Source organism: Phragmites australis, chromosome 18 (genome assembly GCF_958298935.1).
Source record: "Phragmites australis chromosome 18, lpPhrAust1.1, whole genome shotgun sequence".
Lineage (NCBI taxonomy): Eukaryota > Viridiplantae > Streptophyta > Magnoliopsida > Poales > Poaceae > Phragmites > Phragmites australis.
Genome location: NC_084938.1, coordinates 15,420,127 through 15,438,993, shown reverse-complemented (window position 1 = coordinate 15,438,993; position 18,867 = coordinate 15,420,127). Strand labels below are relative to the sequence as shown.

At 41.5% G+C, this 18,867-nt stretch overlaps 1 long non-coding RNA gene across 2 annotated transcripts; it reads left to right on the top strand.

Annotated features, from left to right (window-relative positions):
- Positions 1 to 273: 273 nt before the first annotated feature.
- On the top strand, positions 274 to 1,664 carry LOC133899289 (uncharacterized). Of its 2 annotated transcripts, none has more exons than XR_009906342.1 (3): positions 274 to 450; positions 544 to 644; positions 1,612 to 1,664. It is a non-coding gene; the product is annotated as an uncharacterized LOC133899289 (long non-coding RNA). The 2 variants fall into 2 exon arrangements; XR_009906341.1 differs by having other exon boundaries at positions 528 to 644.
- The last annotated feature ends 17,203 nt before the right edge of the window (positions 1,665 to 18,867 follow it).

The following is an 18,867-nucleotide window of genomic DNA, read 5'->3' as shown; positions in this document are numbered from 1 at the left end:
TGTTGTTATGGAATGGTAGAATTCGGGGTCGAATTCTTTTGAAGGAGGGGGGGGGGGGGAATGTAATGCCCCAAAAATCATATAAATAAGTGTTGATCGAACATTTTAAAGAAGATGCAAAAGGTTGACCTTTTGACCTGTCACTCGGATGGACGATCGGAGACCACGGATGCGTAGGGCTCGTCGAAACGTTTCCGTTTGACTACTCACATGTTATCTTCGGACTTCGCAACATGAAGCTGCGAATTGGACGCTTGAGATTCAAAGAGAAAAAAATAGAGACCATCCTTTTCTTCTTAACCCTAGAGTCCTGCTCTCTCCCTCCCCACAGCAGCAGCCACCCTACCTTTTTCTATACTGCACGTAGAAGGAGAAAGAGAGGGGAAAAGAAGAAAGAAGGGGGAGGAGATCAGGAGGAGGAAGAAGGGGGCCGGTGCCCCTCTCACCCAGGTAGAAATTCCTCTCCTATTTTCCTTGTGCTGAGCTCCTCCCCATCCCCTCTCATCTGCATCTTGTGGATTGTGGAGCTGCTGGTCTGTGCAGCAGCAAGGGAGGAGGAGAAAGGGAGAAGGGAAGAAGGGAAGGAGGAGGAGAAGAAAGAGGAAAATCCTGAGCTCTTGTCAAGTTGCTCGTGGTTGCCCTAGGTGAGGATTCTCCACCCTAATCCCCTCCTTTTGGGTTGATTTTTGTGGTTTAGATCTCGAGTTTAGGGGGCTTAGGTTGAGGTTTGGTCGAAATCTGTTTCCTCCTCGTTCTGAAAACCGTCAGTTTTGTGCAGTTCCTGTTCAACATCATTTTTGGGCATGTTAGCTTCAGAAATAAATTTTCCCACCATGGACAAAGTTGTATGAGAGTTCAATAGCTTTCTTTTGGCACCAAGATTACCCTCATAGCATCTGTAGTTTGAGATATATCATCGTTTCAACTTGACTGATTTTCTCTGTCAAGAATCTGGACAGTAGTAGATCAAACCAGTTTTTTTGCCATCATATTGGAATATATTTAGGATTTTATCTGAAGAAAGGTGTAGAGTTTTTCATAATCTTTCCAATGGCGTAGAGAACGTTATCATAGGATGAGTAGAACTCCAGTTATGGCCTCTTAAACGTTGCTGCTGTTGTTTCATCGTCAGAAAGTTCGGTCATGTTCAGAGCGTGTTTTGGCTACCTTAGCTGCTTCAAATACAAAAAGCTATAACTAGAAAGTGGTAGACAATGGAGTTTTATAGCTTCTGTGAACTTTTTAGAATTTTTGGATTTGTGTATTATTTACGGGAAAAATGTGAAGGTTTCTGTCAGACTTTTCAGGACAGTTTTCAATACTGTTTTCAACAGCAGATTAGAGGCTCATATTGACCTGATAAAAATATGGTTTCTCCACGAAAGATTTAGCCAGTGTTGTGTAGTTTCCAGAAGTATGTTTTTTTGCTATGATATCAGTTGCAGAAAAAAGGATATGAAAATGTGAAGCCCTACTGCTTTATCAGTAGAAGGATGTATATGCTGTTTTTGTGGTTCTCTTTTGAGCGACGGCTTGGGGTGTTAGGATCGTGTTTCCTATTGTATGTGCATGCTTGTATGAATGTTTTGCTGATGTGTGGTTCATAATCAGGTGGTGGTGTTCCTGATCGTGTTTGAAGGTTGTCGGTTGTATCGAAAAAAGGCAAGTAAACGTAGAGATTGCTTTGCTTCTAGCTTTAACTTGCTATTCATTCTACCTCCACCTAAATTATATGTTCAGAACCATGATCCATTTAATATGAACTGATTAATTGATGTTTTGATGAGGTGAGGCACGATTACTTGTTTATATGTGGTTATGTTGCCTTATGCTCTTATATCCATGAAGATTGTTATTATTGTGGTGTATGTGGTTGATGAAGGCTATGAGGTGATGTGGTATTTACAGTTTTATATGCATTCATTTGCATTGCACCTCATATGAAGTAATATGTCGCCGTTTGCTGGCCGCGACTTGTACCGGTACGCGCCGTACGTTACCCGAGGAGGGGTACGGTGCAGCTTTACACCTTGTTGGGTGTAAAGGCAGTGGACATGCATTTGCATTGCATTTGTATTTTGCAGTATTTAATTGAATTATTTCCTATTCTTGAAGTGGATGTTGAGAAGCGAATGCCTCTCCAGAAGATATGAGGATGTGGCTTAATCTTTTTAGATGAGGTTTATGATAATCTTGGATGTCTAACTTGATTTGTTTTTATGCTATTGTTACTCTCTTTTAAATCGATGTCTAATGAACTTGTAGTTTAAATAGCTTGTTAAAGCAGTTTGCTTGCTGAGATTTTATATCTCACTCCTCTTAATAACCTTTCTAGGTGCTTGATGCTTGCTTGCTTGGACGGGATGGGAGTAGCAGCACTTCTACATGTTATAATCACACATATTAACGCAGTAGTGGTGTTGTAATAATAATGCAAATGTTGGAGTTGTTTAGCTCTTAGTGTTGCTTAGAGTTGGTAAACTTGTTTTAGTTTGCTTTGTTGGAGGTCAAAAATTTAATGCCTTAATGCATTGGTTTTGCTAGGATACTTATGTGTTAGCGTGTGCTTTTATTTAAGCGCCCTATATCTATGTTGTTGCTTCCGCTTTATCTTGTTTTAGAGGAGGTGCTGCCGAAATTTTATAATTTTGGCAAGTCAAGTAGAGTAGTTTGTAGTAACATTCCAGGCTTTCGCGGTGTCTGGGGTGTTACACATGGCCTCCGCGATGTATTTTTCGACTTCCCCCGGAGACCAAATGATCGTTGACCCACATACGACCTGTGGGTCGAGGAATCAAATTCTCGGATTCTCTTTCCTGCCTTCTTGAATCATAAGTCTACAAATAAGAGTAATATAGATGAATGAGCGTATCAATGAGTTAGGCAGTTCACTAAGCATGGACCACGATTAGTAACACTTACAGTGTCCAACATCTCACTAAACTGACGTCTAGCTTGTCAAGACGGTAGAGGAGGAATAAATCCTCAAAGGTCACGAGGGAGGATCCAGCAGGTTGCAGAAAATGTTGCCACTGGTACTTGGCACTGAAACCATGAGGTGAAAGATGTTTCTCCTCATGGATCCTATTATGTATAGGTCGTGCAGAATTATACTTGCCTAGCCCAATTGCTCTAACGATTTCTTGCTCAGTAATGGCTGGCCTGCCACGTAGGTGTTTGTCAGATGTTCTTCTACCTCCTTGCTCTTGTCCTTCTGTTTGTTGGCTCTACGCTTTTCGGGAGGTGCCGTTTCTGCGGATTGTTGACCAAATTTGCTGGACAATTTTTGTTGCTCATGTGGTGCGGAAGGAGATTTGAGCTTCGACGGAGCACGATAAAAAGAGAAGTCGCTGCTGTCGCGTACTGGAGGTAGAGGCTGCGGAGGCAGTAGAGGTGCAACCAGTGTTATGAACTTCTTCGGCCAGTGGATAAAGGAGTGGACAGCCTCCCCAAGTGTCCTGACATCGTCCTCTGGGGGAATAGGAACTGAGAGGGATGTGCAATTCCTGTATACCATGTCCACTGACACCCTAGCATAACCAGGCTCTAGCGGGAATCCGTGGATCATCTGATCCCTGACACATGGGAACACCAAGTCCGTGCTAACCTCAATGATGTTATCGTTGCCAACAGTGGTGGGCAGTAAGAGCTTGCACTTGGTGTCCGACTCTATGTCGTTGATGGGGTATCTCTCGCCAGGGACCTCTTTCTGAATGTTGTCGCCAGGGGAGTCACCTTTAAATCTGCCGATGGGGAAGTCCTGTTGATTGAGCATGTTATCTGGTTCGTTATCTGGTGCCGAGCTGGTGGAGATTCAAGTGTTGTGGCTGCATCCTGCTGCCTCATTGCCCGTACTCGCTCCTCGACCTGTTGTTCCATCCTTTCTACAAGCATATCCATATCTTCTTTCATCCTTGCTTCGACCTCAACGACAATCTGCATTCTCATCTGTTCACGCTCGGCTGCTTCGCATTCAGTTTTGTTTCTCCTTTGGCTCCTATATGAATCAGCATCGTCAAGGAATCCCATCTTCCATGGAATGGAAACACCTATGCCACGCGTGCAACCTGGGTGCTCTTTGTTCCCCAGAGCCAAGGTTAGTATGTCTTTTTCCTGAGATGGCTGGAATGATCCTTGAGTGGATTCTTCTGAAAGTTGCAGGATCCTTTGAGCCACTTCCTCGATTTCTGGCTTCCTGAAGGTGATGGATCCATCGGCTGAGCGTACGGCCCTTCCTCGGAACCAGTTCCAGGCCTGCCTCTCCGGGATCTGTGAAAATGGTGTGGAGCGGTTCTCCCAAGCTGCCTGCTCATCCTCCTTGTCCCAGTCTAACTCCTTGCGCGCGTACCCACCAGTGCTAAGCCTGTGGAGGTGCTTGTTGCGTGACTGGTGTGCCTTGTTAGCATGACTCTACTGCTGAAATTCCTTAGACCAGCACCTCGCCACAAACTCTACCAATTGATCTGCCAAGTACCCATAAGCAATATTATTAGGGATGAGATCCTGCTTCACATATGTATTATACAGCTTGCTCTTGAAGGTCTTTCACACCTTGCCCATCTTGTCTCATGCCTATCTTTCCACGTCCTCCAAGGAGCACCCTTCGAGGAAGTCAAATTGTTTCCCACAAGAAGCTTTTCTTGCTCTGCGGCATGACCTTCCAGTTTTGGTAGGTTATCCTGACCCTTCTCCGTCCAAGTGAGGTGCATGCTCTACGGAATGCCGCCTGAGCTTGCTGAGGCTGTGTTGGCACGCTTGCCTCATTGACGTGAGTTATGGTGTAGTGACCCATGAGCATTTGGTTTTTGCCTCGGCCACCTCGCTTTCGCTTCTATGTCTGAGTTTCTTCTGTTTGCTCGTGAGAAGTGGCCTCCGCATCTTGTTGAGCAGTGACCACCTCTTGTTGTTGAGCAGTGACCCTCTCTTGTTCAAGTTCATATCCAGACACCATCTTCAAAATAGGAAAAGTCACATGCTTATTAGGAACTTGTTATAATGGTAGAAGATCATTCCGAGAAATAGAGGAAAGAAAAGAAATCAATGTATGTGTGGATTGGAAAGAAAAGAAATCAAGGAAAGAAAAGGAATCAAGGTATGTGTAAAATTAATGGTACAACCGAGCACACTAGCTCATTAGGGAGTGTGGAATGATCCAGATATATATATACACACATACATACATACATATATATATATATTGTACTCAGAAACATGCTATGTATATATACTAAAATATATGACTCGAATTAATACTGTAATATTAGCCTAACTTAAATAAGTGTACAAGAGTACAAGACATATTACCTACAGAGATAGTAGTAGCATTGTAGATCATGTTTAGTGCTCTTTTAGGTACTGATGTCTCAAGCAAAGCCTACTCTTAACAATCTAGAATTGTGTACTGTAGAGTATGGATAAATCTAATGGTCCTTTGACATAGAATGTGACATATGCTCATGCCCCATGGTTTTCACTCCTAAAATTTAGATTTGCATTGAAAAATAGCACATATACAAAGCTGAACAACATGATATGCTTGACTCTCATAAATAAAGAAAGAACTCTTGCATTTGTTTGACAAACAGCAGTTGCAACTCTTGCATTTGTTTGACCCCAGGCTTGAAGCAAGCTAAGTAGTAGCAGCACAACACACCACAAAAACTATTCCATATGAATAAAAACAAGAGTATGACAGTAATAAACAAATACACATGATCTTTGAGCATAAGAACAGGAAAAAGGAACCACCAGTGCCACAAATCATGTGTAGAATATGATCTAGACAGTAGGAACATAATATGAAATAGAGTGCTCTCAGAAAAATTGAGTAACAATTGGCCCTAGAATTGACAATGTTCTGCTCCCTAATTGTTCTAGTGAAAATATCATAGATAAGGCCATGTTTCTGAGATTTCATCTAGCACATAGGACCTAATCAAGTTCTCAAGATCCTAAGACATCATCATAAACTTGGCTGTTATGCCAAAGCAAGGTTCTCAGGTTCTGCACAGAACAAGCTGACTACCGCCGAAGTAAACAGAGGCAAGTATCAATATGCGAAAGAGCAGTACTGAATTGCTATTACCATAAGCATCAAGTACCAGCCAAAATCAGCAGAAACTAAGCTCATAACAACACAAGTACAGGGACCACATATAACATATATTGCTCTGGACGCCCAAACCAACAAGGATTTCTTGGTATGCTGAGATAGAACCAAGTAATCTCCAGAAACAAGAGAATTATATCATAGAACTTGATTACCTAGGCTAGTGTACTCAGAAACATGGTATATCTCAACAAAAACTCATCATCATCAAGCATCCATATGTATGAACTTGCTATCCAGAACATAGAACGGAAAATACTCACAGTGATATGCAATCAAATATTCAGTAGAATGTTTGTTTACATCAACCAACACATTAATATACATAGGACCTAATCAAGTTCTCAAGATCCTAAGACATCATCATAAACTTGGTTCATTACAGACCTAGGCTAGTGTACTCAGAAACATGCTATATCTCAACAAAAACTCATCATCATCAAGCATCCATATGTATGAACTTGCTGTCCAGAACATGGAACGGGAAAGAACTTGTTGTCCAACACATTAATATACACATGGAGCTGGTGGCTGGGGCTGTTTGATGAAGGGCTTACCAGTGGCCGGGGATGGAGAAGCGCAAGGAGGGAGGTCGCCGGGAGGGGGCCACCGGGGAGGGAGGACGCTGGGAGGGGGCCACCGGGGAGGGAGGTCGCCAGGAGGGAGGACGCCGAGAGGGGGCCACCAGGGAGGGAGGTCACCAGGAGGGAGGACGTAGGGAGAGGGCCACCAGGGAGGGAGGTCGCCGGGAGGGGGGCGCTCGGGGAGAAGCGCTCGGGGAGGTTGCTAGGAGGAGCGCAGTCACTGTGATAGTCGGGGAGAGGAGGCGGCTAGGGTTTAGGAATGAATTGGGTGGTGGTGCGGTTCGTTCTTGTATTTATACCCTCTTTAGTACAGACGGGTCATAAAATAGAGCCATCTGTAATAACATTAATATAGACGGCTATGTATAAAACAGTCTGTACTAATATTATGGTTACAGACGGCTCGTTGTACATAGTCGTCTGTATTAATATTAGTACATACGGTTCCTTATAAATAGCCATTGTACTGGTATTATAGACTGTTCAAAAAAATAACCCGTCTGTAATATTGATTTTCCATAAACATGTTATAGTACACATTACACTATAAATTAATGAGATGAAAATTTAACGTAAATTTCTAAATAATTTAATTTAACATATTACATTGCAATATATAGGTACATGACAATCGAGTAACATCATACAACTTTAACAATCAGCCCTTCTTAATGATCGACGTGTAGATAGCAAGCGGCCCGGTCGGAAGTTGTTCTTCGTTAAGGGCGATGCCATATCCAAGAGGGTAGTCATCAAATTGATTGTACTCTTCTTCGTCAAAGATATTCTCAACTCTGACAATCCTTGTTTTTCCCTGAAGGACTACGTGAAGATTTGGATTTGCCGGGTCTTGCACATAAGAGACCTGGACAACTTGCTTGGCGAGTACAAATGGTTCATCTTTGTATGCGGCACGTTCGAGATCGACAATAGTTATTCCGTACTTGTCTACCTTAACACTTGAGAGTGCGACCCAGCGGCACCAAAAGAGGGGGATCTTGAAATATACATAGTCGAGTTCCCAAATCTCCTCTATGTACCCATAGTACGCATAGACCACACGTTTGTCCTGGAAGGCATTGATGCGCACACCGCTATTCTGTACTGTGCTCTTACTATCCCGTGTTCTGGTATAAAAGGTGTACCCATTTATGTTGTATGCTTCAAACGTCATGACTGTGTGACTTAGCCATCTTGCCAACCAGCCAATATTGTCCTCTGTTGAACTATTATTACTGAATCGCGCTGCCAACCAGTTGTTAAAGCTACAGTTGTGCTGTTTTGTGATCCAAGCCTTTGTGCGGCCTGGATTCTCTCTGCGTATCACATCCTTATGCATGTCGATATGCGAGGATACTTCAGTCATGTGTTGTAAGACCGTGAAATGGGCTTTAGATAACATGGCAAAGTCAGCAATGATTGATTTCCTACCTATGGTCCCCTTCCCATCCAGCCTCCCTTCATGGCGAGACATGGGCACACCAATTGGTTTGAGCTGCTTCATGTAATCGATGAAGAACTTGACTACCTCTTCAGTTGTGTAACATTGGACGATGCTACCCTCCAGACAAGATCGATTCCGTACATACTTCTTGAGAATTCCCATGTATCTCTCAAATGGGTACATCTGACATAGGAATACTAGGCCGCACATCTGACGTAGGAATACGAAGGAAATTACATCTCAAGATGACACAGTGTCTTCACCACATCGGCTTGTAAAGCATCAAGTACTTCGGGATTGATGACCTCCTAATAAATTGTGTTGAAGAAGTAACACAGCTTGGTGATTGTGTCTCGGAGATAGGTCGGCTGGATATTCGGATTGCAACAAGAAGCATCTGTGTCATCAATACGTGGCAATCATGCGACTTCATGCCAACTAATTTCAGATCTTGCACTGAAACAAGTTTTGAGATGTAGGTGGAGTTAACAGACGAAACTTTCACACCATGCAAGCATTGTCACAGTTCGGTTCTCTCAGCCTTTTTCAGATTATAGCAAGCTGGAGGAAGCCTCATTCTACCTTTTTCAAAATCCTGAGGTGCCAACTTGGGCCTGATCTTCAAAACAACTAAGTCAAGCCTTGCGTTGAGGCTGTCTTTCGTCTTTCCTGGAATATTAAGTAAAAGACCAACCAAGCTTTCGCACACATTCTTCTCTACATGCATGACGTCGATGCAGTGACGAACTTCAAGGTGCTTCCAATACGATAGCTCCCACAATATCAATCTCTTCTTCCACATGCCACTAGTATCCTTAGATTTTTTACTCCCCGTTCCAAACACAACATCAAGGTATTTAACCATATTGTGCACCTCTTGACCACTATAGTGCCTTGGACATAAATCTCACTCCCTCATTCCGTCGAATTGTTCCTTCATGTTGCGGTACGGGTGATACCTGTGAAGGAACCTACGGTGACGCATGAACACCGTTTTACGCGAGTGGGGCAGCCACATACTCGCGGTATCATCTAAGCAATGAGGGTACGCCGTGTCACTTGTTTACTCTGGCCCGAAAGGTTACATAGTGCAGGAAAATCATTGATCGTGCAGAACAACAGGGGCGCGTAGCGTGAAATTCTCACTTTTGTATGCATCACATACTTGTGCCTCTTCGTTCCACAATATTTTTAGATCTTCCACCAATGGTCTTAGGTATACATCAATATCGTTCCCAGGTTATTTCGGGCCTGGAATAAGCAGTGACATCATCAGGTACTTCCGCTTCATACACAACCAAGGAGGTAGGTTGTAAATACTGAGAACAACTGGCCAAGTGCTGTGCCTGTTTCTCATGTTCCCAAAAGGATTCATCCCGTCTATAATCAAAGCAAACCTTATATTTCTCGGTTCTGCACCAAAGTCATCGAAGATCGTGTCCATGTTTCTCCACTGGGGAGAATCGGCAGGGTGCCTTAGCTTTGTCCTCTTTTCGATTCACAAACAAACGCTTAAGACGCAGAATTATAGACAGATACCACACCACCTTTGCAGGAATCCCTTTCTGCACCTCATCATCGTCTGATTGACTCTTATGCTTGTATCGAGATGCTTTGCACACTGGATATGAATGTAAGTCTGATAGATCTTTACGGTAGAGGATACAGTTGTTCGGACATGCATGTATCCTTTCTACATCCATCCCCAATGGACAAAGAACCTGCTTTGCTTCGTATGTGTGTTTGGGCAGCTCGTTTCCATCTGGAAGCATGTCTGATAAGAGTTCTAATAGCGTCGTGAAACTCTTGTCCGACCAACCATCGCTTGCTTTCAATTTAAGCAGTTCAAGAATGGATGACAACTTAGTGTATTTCGGTTTGCATCCAGGGAACAATGGCTTCTCTGAGTTCTCGACCAAGCACATGAATTTGTTAAAGTCTCTCTGAGCCCTCAATTTCACATCTGCATCGTCCAGCATCTGATCTAACCTATCATCGTCTCCTGCAGCACCACAGTCATCATCATCTACACCAAATTCCTCGTCATCTTCTCTTCTTACATAGACTTCGGGTTCTTCGATGATGCCAACATCTTCATATAACATATTATGCTCTTTACCATGTTTGGTCCAACACGTGTAGTCCAGTTTGAAGCTCCTGATAATCAAGTGCGCTTGGATCTGTAGGGCTGCGTTCTGTTAAGAAATGATCTTTTATTTTTACAATAGCAGCAAGGACAATATATAAATTCAACACTCTTCTCCAATCGATCCTCCTCGACATCTTCTAGAAAAACCGTCACACCATCGAGGTACCCTTGGTTCGTACTAGAACCGTACATCCAGCCACGATCCATCTACAATGTGCGAAATAAATTAATGTTAAATCCACATAATAAAATAGAGCAACCAAGATTTTAGTTAAAAAAATGGAGCTACCATACATGCATGCATGAATGAACCATACAAATAACAATTAATTTGAAAATAATTAATGATTACAGTTATATTAATTATATATATGAATACCTAAAAATAAGGGTAAATATTAATTCAAAACTTGTCGTCAAATCTTATAGTTAATGATAATTTTATGTTTATATACCAAAAATCCAAAACTTATCTACAACACTAGATTAAAACTAACTATTTATAATAACACATAATTAAAACTTCATCTACACTTAGCTTCATATATACCTAGAACAACTAATATATATTCTAGATCATCATAAAAAAAAATCCAAATCTAGATGTAGATATAGTTGATCTCTCAAGACTAAATTAGAACATAAATCTACAACATCTAATGAATAGAATAAAACTATGTTATTATGGAAAAAATCTAGATCTAGATCTAGCTAGCTCTCTAAACCAAAATCTAGACTATCTAAATTAAGATAGAATATAATGTTTATCTTGAAGTAATAAATACCAATGAATCTTCAAGTTTTTACCAAAATCTAACAATTTTTTTGGTCAAAGTCGCACTCTCCCATCAAAAGCTGCTTACTGTGTTGAACTATTCGGGCGCCACTTTTTGGTTCAATCCAGAGGTAGGGGGTGATGTATTGTTCTAATAGTACTGACGGCTTCATGTTTGAAGCCATCTGTACTAAAGTGTCTCACGTCCCCTGGCTATTTTCTCAGACGGCTCGTGTATGGAGCTGTCTATATTAATAGTATAGACGGATCTTGTTTGGAGCTATCTGTGATATTCGTTTTATTACAGACAGCTTCAAATACGAACCGTCTGTATTAATATTACAGACAACTCCAATGTATAATCGTCTGTGATACTAGTTTTTATTACAGACTACTCTAAATATTAGTTATCTGTAATAGTAATACATATAGTTCGTCTATACCAAAAGTGTCTCACTCCTTCCCGTAGGGACTTATCATTGTCACATACGGCTCTTGTTTAGAGCCGCTTGTACTAATCTTTGCACATACGACTCTACAGAAATCATCTGTATATGGACGTTCCACCAAATCATTTCTGTAGCAGTGAATTGAGGTTAAATTATATTATCAGACGTACGAAGTTATATAATCTATAGTGCAGAGGATGATCGTGTCGCGAAAAGTTTTTTTATTCATGGAGCTCGCATGCGTGTGTGCTATGGAGCTAAGAAGGATGATTAAAAAGAATTGCATGGTAATATGCATAGGCAGGTGCTGCCCATGCAGGCTGGTGGCCGAGCGGGGCGTCAATCCGAGCGTTGGAGGAATCGAGTCAGTCTTGTATTGTGCGATGAACAGTGCCCTAGAGGTTGAGGAGAGAATTTTTTTCTTGTTAGAGAAAAAGATAAACTCATCTAGGGTTTTAGGATTTTATGGAAATATTTGTAAGGATGCTTTTGAGATGCATCTTGTGAACTTATATATGTAATGAAGATTAAATTTTATAAGTTATTGAGTTGGTAATTTTCATTACTTCTCCATGCTTTTCATTTTGTCGTTCCGTGTTGATTTTCGGTGGATCTTTTAGTCAATGTTGTTTGTCTTGTTTGATCCATGCAAAAGCATCCTTGAACATATGGTGACGTTTTGAAAAGTTTGGTTGGTTGAAGTTTAGTAATTCTTGTATAGTCGTATAATTAAGGTTTAATTTATTGTTGTCACATCTATCACAGTCTAATTGCGAAACTCATAACTCTTGATCCAGAGATCTGAGTGCTTTTATTCTTGTTAGAATAATTTTGTGTCATTATCTAGTTTCTATTTTTAAAATTTGAGGTTATCGGACCGTTAGCTCTTTTTATACATCATTTTTAGTAGCGTGATAGTAGTTTGTCCCAAACTGATTTAAAGATTAAATTAAATATTTAATAAAAATAAATTTAAATTTAAAATTCCGTAATTGTTCACCTCTTATCCTACACCGTTCCAGCAGCCTCAGCTACCCGGGGTTCCATGCACGGGCCGGAGGAACCATAGCAGAGCGCAGTGCCCCGGCCACAGCAACCCGTTTTTCTCAATCGGCTTCATGGCACCAAATGGAGACCGCGACGACGTCCGCCGCCCCGAAGCTTCGTCATCGTGGTAGGAAGAGCTTCGCACGGCTAATTAGCAAGATACTCATTTGTCGCGATTGATCAAGTAATGGCCTGGCTTGGTGGAAGCAGCATAGAAAAACACATTGCTCAAATTATCAACTGCTGTACGTATATTGGGATGTTTGGGATACTTTCGGCAGAGAAATTATTTCTAGATTTACTGCTTAAAAAACGGATAAATAAGACACATATATTTGATAGATCATTATACAAGCCATCACTTATGTCGTCTCAGATCAGAACTGAATATTTATCAGTTACAGATAACAGGTAATAGATGACGGGTCATACTATTACTTGTCACCTATAACATGAGTGACAGATAATTACTAAACCCATTACTTATAACTTAGTTATAAGTGGTAGGTCTTCCTAGGACAGTTATAAGTGACGGATCATATTACAACCCATCACTTATGATTTGGCATAGGTGATGAGTCTCCCTGCACTAGTCATAAGTGACGGGTCAGTTAGAATAAATAATAAGTGACGGGTAATATTATCACTCGCCACCTATTACTTAGCTCTGTTTAAAGAGCTGATCAGCCACTGTGCGGGTGAACAGTTACTCAACAGTGCTGCCCACATAGTGCTGACGATTTTCACCGAGTCTGCTTGAGATTTTCTAATATCTTGTTGAATTCAAATTTGAAATGGTGCTAGGTCTTTGAAGATTCACATCTCTCCCTTTCCTCCTCCTCTAATCGCTATTTGGTAAATTTGTTGTGCTTTGAGTTATAATCGGTCATTTTGCATCTTTATCTAAAATCTTAGTACAAGTGAGTTGTATTTATATTAGATTTGATACTAGGTTTGTCCAATCTACTGCGAGATGTCACAGATCTAGTGTATTTGTATGGAATTTTAATCACATATTTTACCATGAAATTAAGGTAATTGTTAATGAAGAATGAATGTTTTTACATTAATTCTAGATGATGGACAGAAGTTGGATGTATCTTGAGACCTGAATTTATTCAGAGTACCTGAGCACAGTGAAGTATTTCATGGGTGCTGCTTTGGCGGATATGAAAGATTGTGGTAAAACGACAGTGTATTGTCCATGTCATGTTTGAAGGAATGATAAGAAGTTCCTGAAACAAGACAGTATCCATGCACACTTGGTCATGCGTGGATTTAAAGAGAATTATTTGTTGGAACAAACATGGCAAGGAAGGCCCTAACGAGGGAGAGTTGAATCGGGTCCTGCATACCGACAGTGTAGATCAAGGACTACAACCGGTGAAATAGATCATGATCTCAAGGATGGGGACATATTAGGTTTAAATGAAAATGATCTCGAGAATTTTGTAGAGAACGTGGACCGGATGGTGCGGGATGTCGAGCGGCACAATGAGTATAACAATTGTGCGTTTGCTAAATTCCAGGATTTTGTACGGGATTCCACGGCGTCTCTTTATCCCAACTGTAAGGAGAAGTAGACGTGAATATTTGTGCACCTAAAGCTTCTATAGCTGAAGGCAACTGATGGTTAGACTGACAAGAATTTCGAAGCATTACTGGATCTATTAAGGGACATGCTACCGGAGGGAAACTTGATGCCCGAGGGTGTCTATGACATGAAGAAGATAATTTGTCATTTAGGACTGAAAATAGAAAAAATGCATGCATGTAAGAAGGATTGTATCTTGTTTCATGGAGAGTTTGCAGAGCTGGATCAATGTCATGTTTGTAGAACCCATCAATATAAGTGTAGAAATTACAGTGATGATAGGGATGGAGGCAAGAAAAGTAAAGGTAGTTGTAGGAAGGTGGTATGGTACTTTCCGGTAATTTCCCGTCTGAAGCGTCTGTTTGCCAACAAAAATAAGACAAAATTGGTGCGTTGGCATCAGGAGGGTCGTAAGAACGACACAATGATATGGCACCCAACGGATAACACTTAGTGGAGAATCGTTGATTCCACATTTGGTTGGTTTGCTGAAGAATTAAGAAATATTAGGTTTGCTATAAACACAAATGGCACGAATCCATTTGGTAACATGAATACCTCACATAGCACCTGTCATGTTGTATTGTCGATCTACAACCTTCCACCCTGGCTTTGTAACAAATGAAAATATATTATGTTGTTGATTTTGATATTATGACCAAAACAACCTGGCAATAATATTGATGTGTATTTCAGGCCTTTAGTCGATGATCTTAAGAAACTTTGGTCGGAAGGCATCGAGGTTTGGGATCAGTATAAGCAAGAGTATTGTACCTTGCACACTATGTTATTAGTCACCATCAATGATATGCCAGCACTTCGTAACTTGTCAGGTCAGAGCAAAAAAAAAGATGAAGCTTGCCCACATTACTTAGATGACACATGCAGTTTGAGGTTGAACAACTCAAAGAAAATAGTGTACATGCGGCATCGATGTTTCCTTCCCAGGAAGCACCCGTACCGAAACATCGACAATCAGTTCAATGGCACAAGTGAGAAAGCGTTACCTCCGAGGCATTTCAGCGGGAAAGATATCCACAATCAGGTTAAAAATATCAATGTTGTCCTTAGCAAGCAAAAACAATCCTCCAAGGCTGATGAACAATTAGGAATATGGAACAAGAAATCAGTACTGTTCGAGCTAGAGTATTGGAAAAAATTAGATGTTCATCACTCTATCAACAATATGCATGTAAAGAAGTATATCTGCGAGTGTCTGATCGGTACATTGCTCCAAATGAAGGGAAAAGGAAAGGATTGTGAGAACGCACGAGCTGACCTTGAAGAAATGGGTTTAAGGCTGGAGCTCCATACACATGATACGGACAAAGGAAAACACTTACTCCCAACAGCTTCCACTCTCTCCAAGAAGGATAAAAAAGAATTCTGCAAGTTCTTGCATAGTGTGAAAGTTACATCCGGTTACTCGTCCAATATCGCAAGACTTGTTTTGATGGAAAAGCTGAAAATGAATTTTTCCATGATGAAGTCCAATGATTGTCATGTGATGATGATGTCACTGCTTGCGGTAGCTATTAGGAACATCCTCCCAATAAAGGTTCTCGAGGCTATCCTGAGCATGTGCTTTTTCTTCAATGCAATTGAACAAAAGGTGCTTGATTCAGACTCGCTGGAGGAGCTAGAAAGAAGACACTTTGAGACTCTATATCTTTTTGAGGTGTATTTTCTACCATCCTTTTTCGATATCATAGTCACTTTGTGAAGGAGATACACTACCTTGGTCCCGTGTTCCTGCATCACATGTTTCCATATGAGAGATATATTAGTGTTCTCAAGTCGTATGTAAGGAATCGAGTCTTTCCTGAGAGATGCATCGTGCAGGGTTATGCGATAGAGGAGGCATTGAGGTGATCTGTTAATTACATTGGCCCAAATAACCCAATTGACATGCCTAAGTCTCACAATGAGGGGAGGCTCGCAGGTGTGGGGGTTCTAGGAAAGATGGCAATTACTCCTAATCCAAAGGCATACGACCAAGTTTGTTTCCTCATGCTGCAACAAATGAGCGAAGTGTGCCCATATGTCGATGAGTACAAGAAGATGCTACTTGAAGAGAATCTGGGGCAGACCGAAGCTTGGGTTGCGAGGCAACATATGCGATGGTTCACGACTTGGTTCCGAGATCGAATCAGACAATCGAGTACTCCTACAAGTGCACGGATAAAAAAACTAGCATCAGACCCTATATACACAATTATGACATATCAAGGTACGATATAAACGGATAAATATTTTACACGGTTGCCCAAGATGAGAAGAGCATATAATAGAATAGTGGTGTTCGTATAGATGCATATGACAACGACATGCAGAGGAGCACATACTATGGTCAAATAGAAGAGATCTAGGAACTAAACTACTTGATATTTAAGGTAGCCCTGTTTCGGTGCCATTGGGTGCATGGGGCAAAGGGTGTCACTAATGACAAGTATAGATTCACTAGCGTTGATCTCAAATATATCGGATACAAATCGGAACCCTTCATACTCGCTAAAGATGTTCGCCAAGTCTTTAATGTAATTGACACAACAAAGAAGAAACGCCATGTGGTTCTCTCTAGGAAAAGACGCATCGTCGGAGTTATAAACATCGTTGATGAGGAGGAGTTCAATCAGTTTGATGAAATGCCCCCTTTTGCTACTGCAATCGTGGCATGCCTTTTGCCCACCGAGAAAACTCCTTACCTGCGGTCCGACCATAATGAAGGGATCCATGTCAAGAAATCACGAAAAAAATGAATTGGAATTTGAGTGTCAAAATTGTAATTTTAATGTCAATTTTGTAATATTAATGTCAAATTTGAATTTTAGGTTTCAAACTATTTTAATTTGTAATATTAATGTCAAATTTATAATATTAAGATCATATTTAAATTTATATATATTAAATTTGCAATATTAATGTCAAATTTGTAACATTAAATTGTACACAACAAGTTATGAATTTGAATCTGGAATTTCTGTCAAAGTGATAGGTGACGGGTGATACTATTCACCCATCACTTATTATACCTTATAGGTGACGGGTGATACTCTTCACCCGTTACCTATGATTTTTTTCACTGGTCATTGAGTACAAGTCATAAGTGATGGGTGAAAATAATAAGTCACCTATGAGGTATAATAAGTGACGGTCAATAGAATAGGTGACGGATGATAGTGTTGACCCATCACATATGATCGTGTAAATATATATAGGTTGCGTCCCATTTCATTTTTTCTAAGTCCCGAGCCTGCCGCCATCGCCACCTCCGAGCCCGTCGTCATCGCTTTTCGAGTCCATCTCCGTCGTCGTCGTCGCTCCCGAGCCTGTCGCTCGTCACCATCGTCACCGTCACCGCCGTCGTCGACAACCCCAAGCCTGTCGTCGAGAACCCCGAGCACGCTGCCGTTGCCGCCTCTAAGCCTGTCGCCGTCACCTAGCTAGCCCGTCGTTGTCGCCTCACAAGCCCATCTCCGTCGCCGCCGTCGCCCCCGAATCTGTCACCGCTGTCGTCGAGAACCCCGAGCCCGTCGCTCGTTGCCCATCGTCACCGTCACCACTGCGCCGAGAACCCCGAGCCCATCGCCCGTCACCATCGCTCCAAGTACTTCTCCCTCCTTCCCCGTTCAACTTCTCCATAGCAGCAATTTTTCTCGCCATAAATAGGAAACTTGGATACACATGGCATTGACATATTGGCATCTGAGTTAGCTGGAGTCTCTCTAATGCAGTAGAAATCTAATGTTCCTTTTTGGGATGGATGTTAACGGTATTGCCCGTAGGGATTTGAATGCAAAAACATTGCAAGATTCTATGGGTTCATCCCAAGAAGCAAGGCCGGTCCGGAGGGAAGGTCGAGCGGTGCGACCGCCCCGGGCCCTCAAAATCCAAAGGTCCCATATGTATATATATACTGTGTATATCGGTCCAAAAATAAACTAAAAAAATTAAATCTGGACGATTTATATTTAATAATTAGATCCTATTTTTAATCTTGTCCTGGACCACCGAAATGTCAAGACCAGACCTACCAAGAAGGATTCCAAGAAGGATTCAAAACATTGCAAGACTGGTGACTGCTGAGATAGCCAAATGTGCTCATCCCAAGAAGGATTCTCTAACAGGGATGTGATGATCCGACTTTATTACTTTAAGCAGGAAAACTACTATCATGCTGATGATAATCCTGTGAAGAATGGTTGGACCAGCCGACCTCCACAAAAGAAAACCATGGCTGGCCCAAACCTTCCTCTTCTAGAAGCAGTGTCGTCAAAAACCGGCTGATGATAATCCTGTGAAGAATGGTTGGACCAGCCGACCTCCACAAAAGAAAACCATGGCTGGCCCAAACCTTCCTCTTCTAGAAGCAGTGTCGTCAAAAACCGGGTCACACAACGGACGGCCATATTCTAGAGGCGGTTGAATGGACAGGAGGCACCACAACACCTTGAACCCAAGGTCAAAGCAATCTCCTTTTCAGATCCTGACCACTTAATAAAAAACATGGAAAGTCTACAGTGCAATTAGGTGCCGTAGAACACAAAAAAGAAACATCACTAATCACGCATGCTATTCCAAATTTGCAACGCTATTTATTCCTTGAGGTTATGGAGATCATGGGTGGATCCAACATAAAACAAGCGAGGGCACGTACCTTCGCTCAAATTTTTGTTTTTCGGTGAACTTAGCAATTTTTTTTATAAAGTTGTAAAG